The following is a 12,193-nucleotide window of genomic DNA, read 5'->3' as shown; positions in this document are numbered from 1 at the left end:
GGTAGCCAAGGCAGCACTGTTCACAGGTCCTCTCTACATTAATGCGGCTAAAAAAGTAACTGCAATGCATTTAATGTGGCAGCTGCAGCCTCTCCTTAGACACCTTACGCCTCCTTCCTTTCTACGGGCCTGTGGGACTCATCCTTGTTACTAATGCCCGTCGGGGTGGGTCTTTTTGGTAGGCAGAGTGCACGTTTGAGCCACATTTGTTATGTCCAAGGAGACATTTCTCCTCGGACTACCTTCTAAACATCTTCAGGCCCACAAGAACTGGGTTGGGAGCCCTTTTGGCACCCACGTCTTCTCCTCGGATGTGGTCGATCTTACCATACGGGGCCCAAGGCCCATTGTATGATCTTGGGCCTTTGCCCCTACAATAGCCCCTCAAAATTCCGGTTTTTCCTTCTTATCCGAGGAGAAAAGGTGGGATTTTGATACTTATGGGATAACTTACAATGATTTCTTGACTCACGCGTGTGGGAGTATAGCCTCACGTGCCTCATTATTGCCACTGGTGTTTCGTAGCCCATGAGGCGCTATTAATTGTGCTAGGTGGCTTTATGTCCCCCGTATCCAACGGTGGGGCACTTAATCAATGGTAGATATTTCCCCAATTCTTTGGGTGGGAGTAAACCTGTTCAGTTTCTCCCATGGTTTTAAAAACCGGTACGGTGAAAAAACCGAAATAGGAAGTGTTTATCGGTTTTATGGTCCGACCGGGGTTCGACTGGTGGTCGAACCGATGATGTCATAAATAATAAATAAATAATTATTAATTATAAAAATATATAAATAATTTTATAACTAGTCATTTTAACTAAAAAAATTAATAATAGTAAAACATTAAATATTAACTTTCCAACTTTTGAACACCACTTAACAATATTCAACCCAAAAAAAAAAAAAAAACAACCATAAAAGGGTAAAGTATAGCAATTACAAATAATTTTTAATTATTTTTTAATTTGTCAAATAACCAAAAGAAAGTCACCAACAGGTAACAATATCATTGCCCTTTATACTTTTTTCCCACCTATCCTACACTTACATGTTTATATCACACACACCACACATTTATTCAAACTTTCAAACAACTCTCTGGACTTATTTCTTTCCCATCCACTTTTTGGTTTTGCTAGTTTCATTTCCGGATTTCCTTCTTCAAAATTCTCTCCCTCTCTCTGTGTCTCTCCTATCAATATGGGTATGTGCAAGAGCAGAAAACAAAGGCTGAAGCGGAGTGCAGACAGATAAAGTCATATAAAATTTGCTTCGTTTTTGGTCTCCTTCCTCAACACAAAGATAAGAGATCTGATGTTTTTGGAGTAACTATTGGTGTCTTAGGCTTCACAATTTCAAGCTTGAAAACATTTTCAAAATCAAAATCTCTACTCTCAAATCTGAAAAAAAAATCTCTCTTTCTCTCTTTTATTTTATTTTATTTTAACACAGCATCTGTAGTTTTAAGTTTTAATGAAGACCTGCTAAAAACCGGTTTAACCGTATTGATTTCCGGTTTTCCGGTTAAATAGGCGGTTTTCCGGTTTTAACGATTTTCCTTCTATTTTCGGGTTTTAACAATAACCGGACCGGATTAGTGTCCGGTTCCCGATTGAACCGGTTGAACCGGACGGTCCGGTTCGGTTTTTAAAACTATGGTTTCTCCTTGCTATATAAGGCTTTTGAGAGGAATTACTTCCTCTTTTTAGAAAAGGCACCCAAACATTCCAGAGTACTTCAGTATTTCCTCTCGTAAAACACTCAAAAGTCTATAGCCACTTCCATGAGGATTTCCGGTGGGTTCATTGAAAGCTTGGGAGGTTTAGGATCTGCGCTCCCGTAAGTGTTTATTCCCCCGTATTCCTTAACTTTTCTTCTCTGTTGTTCTTCTCGGCTTCCTTTCATTAGTAAACCTTCTTCGTACCACCTAGGGTTAGTAGGGTGGGTAAGTTTCAGAAACTGGTAGATTCTCCGGCCGGTATGGAAGGTTTTAGGGCCAAATACCGTATCCCGCCAAGAGTGGGTCTAGAATACTACTCCTCAGACCAGATCTTAATCAATAGAGGGACGAGACAGGTTGCCATTCCTATGATAGCTTTCATAGAAGGAGGAATGACGATCCCCATGGGGAGGATAACTTGGGATTATTTGCGCGGCCATAGGCTGGCCTCCCACCAATGCGCCGCTAACATGTTCCGGATCCTAGGGTGCGTAGATGTTCTAAACGAACAGATGAACCTCGGCCTCTCATGGCATGATGTAGTTCACTTGTACGAGTGCCATTGCCTCAATGAGTCGTATTACCTGAAATCCAGGTCCGATGAGGTGAGGCTGATATCTTGCCTTCCTAAGTCCAACAAAGGCTCGAAGGACGACCATTTGATTGTCTCTGGAGCATGGCATGATAGTCTTCGCTGCCCAATTAGGGCGGAAGCACCAGGTGGGGCACTATAGAATCAGATCCCTCGGCGAGGATCTTAGTTTTGAGCTTTCCTTTCACTTATTTCGGTTTCGGTTTGATTATTTTCCTTCTCGGATTGACATAACCCTTCCTTTGGGTATTTTGCAGACAAGGAACACACCACTCTGAGGATAAGTTTGGTTAACGTCCAAGCCCTCAACTATCTTCTAAGATCCGAGGTCTTTATGAGTGAAGACGGACAACTATGTGCTGCTCACCTTATCTTGGACTATGAGCCCTTTTCTCGCACTTTTGTGAACGTGGGTTAAGCAATAAGGGCTGGAAATCCCCAACTAGCCCGAATTGACATCTCTGAACCAAGCTTCCTTGCTTGGAGAGACTTACCACCAGTCTAACCGCCTATTCAACGCGTTCTCCAAGAGGTAGCCGCCCCAGGAGAACGAGTTGACTCCTCACATTCATCTCTCAAGGCTGAAATTGACCACTTCCATTTCACCAAGGAGGGCGAAGTGCCAACAAGGCCCGTAGAGCTCTCAGATTCTAAATCGGATCTCAATCACTTCTCGGCGGCTTACTCCCCTGGCCTGGTAATTGCTCCGATTGACACAAGACAAGAAGTCGAAGATAAGGATATGGACTTGAAGCGGAGGTCTGGTTTGAGGGGGCTCTTGTCCAATAGGAACAAGGGGCAGTCCTCCAAGGATGCCCCTAAGGAGCAGGTTCTAGCTAAACTTCCTCCTCCTCTTCCTCCTTCCGTTGACCCCATGCTACAAACCCTTCCCAATTTGAGGCGGAAGAGGCCAGTGGAAGAATTGGAGGAAGGTGAGGTCGGCCCTCAAAAGGCCAAAAAACAGAGAAAGGGCAAAGAGCCTAAGGATAAAAGGACAAAGTCCATCGATAGCCGAGAGGAGGCAGTTATTAGGAGGAAGTAGCGCATCTGGTCCCGCAGCCTAGAACTGGATGGTGCCCCTATCTCGTGGGACGCAACCCTTTGGGAGTCCCAACGGGGGCAAGCGTCTTACCTTGCCGAGGCCCTACAGCAACCCCTCATTCTGCCTTGTGACATGGAGGGGCTCCGAGCCACCCGGCAACCGGACCTCTTCATGTCGTTAAAGAGAGATCTGGCCATGGTAAAACGAAGACTCTTCCTTGTTCAGGTCCTTTATTCCATACTAGTCTATCCGTTGCTTTCATTTTAGTGATCCTTCCGTTACTCTTATGCAGGTCACCCAACAAATCTTTGTGGCTGAGGAGTGGGCGAAGAACTCTCGAGAAGAGCTGAACACTAAGGTTCAGTCCCGCCTTGCCGCGGAGAAGGCTGAGGGTGCTCTTAGGCTGGAGAAAGAGCGCTTGAGCAAGGAGATCAAAGAGAAATTTAAGGCCTAGGGCAGTGCCGAGGCGGGCCTCAAGACTACAACGAAGCAAGTCGAGGACATGCCCCAACAGCTTCATCTATCAGAAATAAACCTTGCGACCGAGAAGCAATGGTCTCGACCTCAAGGCACAGCTGCTACAGGCAAAAGAGGCGGCTTGTTTGGACAGGGAGGCGGCTGAGGCTACGGTGGTAGCCTCCTATGAGCGCGAAGTGGCGGATACTGAAGTCAGGCTGACCGAGGAGGTGGCTGCGGTTTGCAGGGACTACATCACCATGTCCTAGGGGGTAGCCTTGGACTAGGCGGCAATTCCTGCGGACTTCAACCTTAGGAAGATAGAGAATATCTTCTTCCCTGAGGATATTCGCGAGATTCCAGGTTCGGTTCCTCTTGAGGAGCCCCCTTCTGCCCCGACCACTACTCCTGATTCCATCATACCTGAAGAAAAATGGGGGAGCGAGGAGGTAAAGCCACCAGCTATGGAAAAATCGCCTGAGGACGCCCTCACTATAAGGGACGTTGTCACGCAAGCCAAGGAGGCCGGACCCAAGCCCACGACAAGAGGTGATCACCCTGAGGCAGAGGTCCCTGCAAAGAGCTCAGCCCAAGATAAAGCTTAGGACATTAGTGTAGGACTTTTCTTGTTGTCGTTTTGTTTTGTCTTTCATTTCCTTAGATTTTGTTAACGTTTGTAAGATGACACATCTCGGAGCTTAATGAATGACATAATTTATGCTTTGAATCTTGTTTTACTGCTTCCATTTTTGCCTTCATTATGAATGAATTTTGACTATGTTACTAGATTTCCAAGGATAAATCATTACTCGTAGTTTAAGCAATACGGCTAAGTATGAATCAAAGAATAGCGGTTAATTTCCCCCTAGTCTGTGGTCTGAGGAGCTACGCAGGACTTGGGTTTTGTTTAACACTTAGATAAGAATTGCGTGGTGGTTAATTTCCCCCTAGCCTGTGGTTCGAGGAGCTACGTAGGACTTGGGTTCTGTTTAACACTTAGATAGGAATTGTGTGGTGGTTAATTTCCCCCTAGCCTATGGTCCGAGGAGTCATGCAGAACTTGGGTTTTGTTTAACACTTAGATAAGAATTGCGTAGTGGTTAATTTCCCCCTAGCCTGTGGTCCGAGGAGCCACGTACGACTTGGGTTCTGTTTAACACTTAGATAAGAACTGCATGGTGGTTAATTTCCTGTAGCCTGTGGTTCGAGGAGCCACGCAGGACTTGGGTTCTGTTTAACACTTAGATAAGAACTACGTGGTGGTTAATTTCCCCCTAGCCTGTGGTTCGAGGAGCCACGCAGGACTTGGATTCTGTTTAACACTTAGATAAGAATTGCGTGGTGGTTAATTTCCCCCTAGCCTGTGGGCCGAGGAGCCACGCGGGACTTGGGTTTTGTTTAATACTTAGATAAAAACTATGTGGTGGTTAATTTTCCCCTAGCCTGCGGTCCGGGGAGCCACATAAGACTTGGGTTTTGTTTAACACTTAGATAAGAACTGCGTGGTGGTTAATTTCCCCTTAGCCTGTGTTCCGAGGAGCCATGCAAGACTTGGGTTCTATTTAACAGTTAGGTAAGAATTCACAATGGGTAGTACCAAGAATATGAACTTTCATTAATAATAATACCTTTTCAGGTTATTTACATTCCAAGGACGTGGTACTACATGTTCATCCAAATCTTCTAAAAAGTAGGCCCCTATGCCGGCCACCGAGGTGATACGATATGACCCTTCCCAATTTGGTCTGAGCTTTCCCCACACGGGATTTTTTGCAATGCCTAGAACTTTTCTTAATACCAGATCCCTAAGTGCTAGTGGCCTTAGTTTCACCTTTGGCATCATAACCTTGCTTAAAATTGTGTTGGTAGTAGGCGAGTTAAACCATTGCTCTTTCCCTTCTTTCCTCGATGAGGTCTAAGCTTTTTTCCAACAGCTCGTTGTTTACATTAGGACAAAATGTGTTGGTCTTCAGTGTTGGGAAGTTTGTTTCTAGAGGAATGACAACCTCAACTCCATAGGTCATCGAAAAGGGGGTCTCCCCTGTGGATCTGCGCGGCGTGGTGCGGTACATCCACAAGACATGGGGCAATTCTTTTACCCATCTTGCTTTTGCGTCATATAATCTCTTCTTCAGCCTATTTACTATGACTTTGTTGACGGCTTCAACTTGCCCATTCCCTTGTGGGTAAGCCAGTGTGGAGTATCTACTCGTAATTCCCAACTCGCTGCAATACCTTCTGAAAGCTTTACTATCGAACTAGAGACTGTTGTCCGAGATTAGGGTGTAAGGGACTCCAAACTTGGTGACGATGTTTTTCCAAATAAATTTCTTGGCATCTACGTCTCTAATATTTGCCAGTGGCTCGGCTTCGACCCATTTTGTGAAATAATCAGTGTCGACGAGAAGGAACCTTTTGTTCCCCACTGCTTTAGGAAATGGTCCTAGGATATCCAGGCCCCACTGCGCGAATGGCTAAGGGTTGGACCGCGGATTGAGGGTCCCGCATGGCTGATGTATATTTGGGGCGAACCTCTGGCATTGGTCGCACTTCTTCACGTATTTGTGCGCCTCTTTCTGCATGCTCGGCCACCAATAACCTTGGGTTATGGCCCTATGGGACAAGGATCTACCCCCTGTAGGGCTCCCATAAATTCCTTCGTTCAATTCCTCTAGGATAAGCTCCGTGGCATCTGCGTGTACGCACAGCAAGTACGATCTTGAAAATGAGCGCTTATACAGTTTCAAGTCCTCGGACAGTCAGAATCGAGAAGCCTTTCTTCTAATCTTGTTGGCCTCACTCTGCTCTTCGAGTAAAGCGTCCTCCTTTAAAAACAGTATTAGAGGATCCATTCAGCTAGGCCCTGCCCTGACGTTGTGAACATGCATCAACTCGGCCTTCACCACCGAGGGCCTGTGTAGATCTTCCACCAGTATAACTTGAGGTAGGCATTGCACCGAGGAGGTGACTAGCATGGTAGGAGAATCAGCATGGGTGTTTCCACTCCTGGATACATGCATTAGGCTAAAGGGTTTAAAACGTGTCCGCAAGCGCTTAGCTTGGACCAAATACACTTGCATTCTTTCATCCCTTGCCTCCAATTCCCCATTTACTTGTCCTACAACAAGCCTTGAGTCCGAAAACATGTTTATGGATTTCCCGCCTAGTTTCTTGACCATAGACATTCCTTCTAACAGGGCCTCATATTCTGCCTCGTTATTCGTGGCCGAAAAACCCAGCTTTAGTGATTTCTCAATGGTAATCACCTCGGGGGAAATCAGGATGAGCCCCACCCTAGAGCCCTTTTGATTTGCTACGCCGTCAACGTATGCTTTCCAACAAGTAGGCCCTTGTTGAGAGACTGTGTCAACCAGTTTTTCATCTATGCTTGGTACCCCTCCCCCTTCTTCTGGTGAGGGTTCAACAAACTCAACTACCAGATCTGCGACGACTTGGCCCTTCACAGCGCTGCGAGGCATATATCTAATGTCGAAGGCGCTAAGAATGGTCCCCCACTTAGCTATTCTCCCTGTGTAATCGGCACTTTGGAGTATTGACCTGAGCGGGAGTTGGGTTAGTACAACAACGGTGTGCACCTGTAAATAATGGGGGAGCTTTCGCGTGGCTTGTATGATTGCCAGGATGGCCTTTTCCAGGGGGAGGTAACGGATCTCTGCCTCATGAAATGACTTGCTCACATAGTAGACAGGCCGTTGTATGCCATTGTCCACCCAGATCAGCACCAAGCTCACTGCGTGAGGGGCCACGACAATATAGGTGAATAAAACCTCGTCAGCTTCAGGACTGGACATGATTGGTGGCAGAGACAGATACTCTTTGAGCTATTGGAAGGCTAGGGTGCATTCTTCAGTTCATTTGAACCCTTTCCACTTGTTTAATAAGAGAAAGAAAGGCCTACACCTATCCGCTGAACGAGAGATAAAACGGTTCAAGGCGGCAATCATGACGGTGAGCTTTTGGACCTCCTTGGGGTTCCGAGGAGGCTGCATGATGTGGATAGCTCTAATCTGGTCGATGCTGACTTCAATACCTCTATGGGTCACCATATAACCTAAGAGTTTCCCTGATCCCACTCCGAACGAACATTAAGATGCATTCAGGCACAACCTGTACTTTCTCAGGATTTCAAAGATATCGTCGAGGTCCCTCAAGTGATCGGACACCAACTTACTCTTCACCACCATGTCATCTATATAGACTTCGATGCTCTTGCCCATCTGTAGTTCAAACATCCTGATCATCATCTTCTGGTAGGTGGGCCCGGCATTCTTCAAGCCAAAAGGCATTACCTTATAGTGGTAGTTTCCAACGGGGGTGACAAAAGCCGTCTTTTCTTGGTTGTCGGTGGCCAGGGGTATTTGATGGTATCCTTGAAAGGCATCTAAGAAGCTCATTCGAGGGTGTCCCACAGTCGAATCCACCAATCAATCTATCCGAGGCATAGGAAAAGGATCCTTTAGGCAGGCCTTATTCAGGTCTGTATAGTCCATGTAGACTCACAATTTTCCACTCTTCTTCTTCACCACAACTGTATTGGCCAGCCACTCAGGGTATAAAACGTCTTTGATAGCCCCTACTTTCTTTAATTTCATCACCTCCTCCCTCACCGCATTCGCATGCTCTTTCGACGGTCGCCGAGGAGGTTGTTTCTTAGGCGTAACGGTTGGACTAACATTAAGATGATGGCAAATGAAATTCGAATCGACCCCCAGAGCCTCGTAGGCATCCCATGCAAACACGTCTACATTCTCTCTGAGAAAATCAATCAGCTTTTCCTTCTCTTGGGGTGGCAGTTCCGAGCCGACCTGAAAAAATCTTTCTGGATCGGAGCCCACAAGAAATTTTTCCAAATCCTCATAACTTGCCTCCTCGGTGGGTCCCTTAACACCCAGGGCTGGGGTTGTTAATTGTTATAAGCCATTCTTGGCAGAGGTAGAGGGCTCAGTTCTCGGTCGTCGCGAGATGGCGAACACCATGCATTGCCAGGCCATGGCTTGGTCCCTTATCACTTCTTTGACCTGACCCTCCGACGGGTACTTCACCTTTTAGTGTAAGGTTGAGGATACAGCTCCTAGGGCATGAAGCCACTGTCTGGCTACAATGGCGGTGTAGGGCGAATATGCGTCCACCACTATGAAGTCCACCTCCACTATGTCCGAGCTTGTTTGTATAGGCAGCCTAATATAGCCTTTCGGAGTAACATTTTTCCTTCGAAACTTACCAAAGGGGAGTCATATGCTGTCAGGTCTTCTGGTCTCAACTTCAACCCCTTGTACAAGTCAGGGTACATTACCTCCATGGCACTGCCCTGATCAACTAGTACCCTATTCACGTCATATCCCTCAATCCTGAGCGTGACGACTAGAGCATCGTCATGGGACTGGATGGTTCTAACTTTATCCTCATTCGAGAATCTGAGTATGGGCGAGGCCATCCCTTTAGCCCTCTTAGACTCACGGTCGTCAATTTCAACGGGGAGTCAAGCCACTGACATCACTCTGAAAGGATGGGAGCCGGTTCTTCTTGGAGCGACAAGAATGACATTTATCGTGCCAAAGGCAGTCTCAAGGTGCTTTTCCTTACCTCGACGCTCGTCTGCTCTTGTCGTCCAGCTTGATGATGCAAGAGATGTCTCAGCTTTCCCTCTCATACTAGTCGGTCTAAGTAGTTTTTCAGGTTTCTGCAGTCATCAGTGGTCTGCCCCTATTTTTGGTGGTATTCGTAGTATAGGCTCTGGTTACGTTTCGCGGGGTCGCCTGCCATCCTACTTGGCCATTGAAAGAACGGTTCATTCTTGACTTTCTCTAAGATCTTATGTAATGGTTCTCGAAACACAGCTTGGATTGCTTGTGCCCCGGTGGATCCAGACTACTCCGAGTAATCCCTTCTCGGCCGGCTATTGTTACTAAATCGGTCCGACCTGAAGTCCCTCCTCTCCTGAGGGACAACCTTCGCTTTACCCTTTCCCATATATTGGTCCTCTTCGACCCTCTTGTACTTGTCGATTCAGTCCATGAGCTGGCGCATGCTGGTGACCGGTTTCCCAGTCAGGGACTTCCTTAAACCATGCTTTGTCGGCAGGCCTTTCTTGAAGAAGCTGATAGAGACGTCATCATAATTTCCCTCTATCTCATTATACATCTCCCAATACCTATCCGAGTAGGCCTTCAGGGTCTCTCCTTCTCACATGGACAAGGACAAGAGGGAATCTAAGGGTCGAGGAACCCTGCTGCTCGTTATGAAGCGAGAGCCGAAAGCCTGGGTTAGCTGCTTAAAAGAATTTATGGAGTTTGGTTTGAGGTTGTCAAACCATCTCATCGCCATGGGTCCTAGATTGGACGGAAACACTTTACACATCAACACCTCATCTCTGGAATGGACGGCCATCCTCTGGTTAAATTGGCTTACGTGCTCTACGAGGTCCGTTCGACCATTATATATGGCGAAAATGGGTTAGTGGAACCACCGAGGAAGTTCAGCCCCCTCTATCCTGCGTGTGACGGGTGACTGAGAGATACGGTCCAGGGCCTTACTCATGGAGTCGTTTGCTAGGCCTTTGTAAGACGGACTTTTGTGGCCGCGTTTGTGAGGTTGCTCTTCCTCATAAGAGAAGGTTTCACTTGGTGGGGTTCTCAACCTTCGCCTGTACTCATTGTCTTCCTCATCGCTGGTGTCTGGACTGAGGGAAGGACGCCTTCGTTACGCTCGGCGCAACTTCCTCTTTAGGTTGTCGGTCTCTTGACGTAGAGCCCTATTATCGTCTCGCTTTTAGGATGCATGACCTTTCCCTTTCGAGCAACTTCTGCTCATGTGGGAGGTATTTACGCTACCCTCTCATCGCTCTTCTTGATCTCTTTCCTGTTCGAGGTTTAGAAAGTTGTCCTGCCGTTGGGAGTCTGCGGGTCTCGTTTGGCGTAAACCTGATCCTTCCATTTCTAACGGTCTCACTTGCTGAGGCACAAGTTCCTTCCCATAGATGGTGACAATTGTAGGGTCACAATTTAGAGCCCAAACCCAACAGGTATGGGGTTCTGGTCCAAAGAGCCCCGAAACAATGAATTTATAAAGAGTGGGTTATAGAACTAGGCCTTAACGAAGTGTACTCTAGCTAAAATTGGGCCATACAACAATTGAAAGTAAGAAAATCCCCTTCACGTCCATAGATTCTTAGTCCGAGGAGACGAGAGGAACATACACGGGTCCCTGTTCAAAGACTAATGGTTCTTACATTGTTCTTCTGTTTTAGTTCCCTTTTTTCTCCATCCCCCTCTTCATGGGGACTCCCCTTTCTTATAAAGTCTTCTTGAAGTCATCAGGACCTTACACTTGTTGATCATCTAGACCCTCACTTGACTGCCTGTCCCATCGGACATCCCTCCTATCTTTCTGTGAGTTGTGGTAGTCAAGGCAGCACTGTTCACAAGTTCTCTCCACATTAATGCGGCCAGAAAAGTAGCTACAATGCATTTAATATGGTAGCTGCAGCCTCTCCTGGGACACCCTACGCCTCCTTCCTTCCTACGGGCTTGTGGGACTTATCCTTGTTACTAATGCTCGTTGGGGTGGGTCCTTTTGGCAAGCAGAGTGCACGTTTGAGCCACATTTGTTACGTTCGAGGAGACATTTCTCCTCGGACCGCCTTCTAAACATCTTCAGGCCCACAAGAACTGGGCCGGGAGCCCTTTTGGTACCTACGTCTTCTCCTCGGACGTGGTCAATCTTACCATACGGGACCTAAGGCCCATTGTATGATCTTGGGCCTTTACCCCTACAAAACCCATAAACTCAGTAAACAAACTAATCTCCAAAAAATGCAAACCTAGAAATTTTCTTGAGAAATAAACACAAAAAAACCTAGAAAATTCCTAGTGGACTGCATTGCTTTTCCCTAAAGATCTCCACAACAATGCCACACCCCAAAATCTCATGGTTTTTCTTGCTCTTCTTCCTTAAGACCCATGGTTGAAAACCCATCTTCCCCACAAACCCATGGCTGAAGACCTATGGCCACACCACGCCAATTTGAGCCCAAATCAAAACCCAACCACTGATCTCCACCTCTCCACAACCACCACTAAGAATCTAAACCCCTCTCCACCCTCACTTCCAATCTCCACCTCCACTATTGATCTACAACCACCGGTTTGAGCCTAGATCAAACCCACAACCACCTATCTCCATCTCCACCACCACATATTTGAACTCAATTATATCTATGTTTTCACACACATAGATCATGATTCATGAAAGAATGGTTACTACTTACTTGGGGCATGAAGAAGGCTGTGGAGAGTAAAGAAACCATGCTCCCCATCCCTCCTTTTAGCCAGTGCTGGGAACTCCTTTACACTGAGCTTCCAAT

The sequence above is a fragment of the Quercus lobata genome, chromosome 12 (assembly GCF_001633185.2).
Source record: "Quercus lobata isolate SW786 chromosome 12, ValleyOak3.0 Primary Assembly, whole genome shotgun sequence".
Lineage (NCBI taxonomy): Eukaryota > Viridiplantae > Streptophyta > Magnoliopsida > Fagales > Fagaceae > Quercus > Quercus lobata.
The sequence above is the reverse complement of the archived record's forward strand: the minus strand, read 5'-3'. Positions refer to the sequence as shown.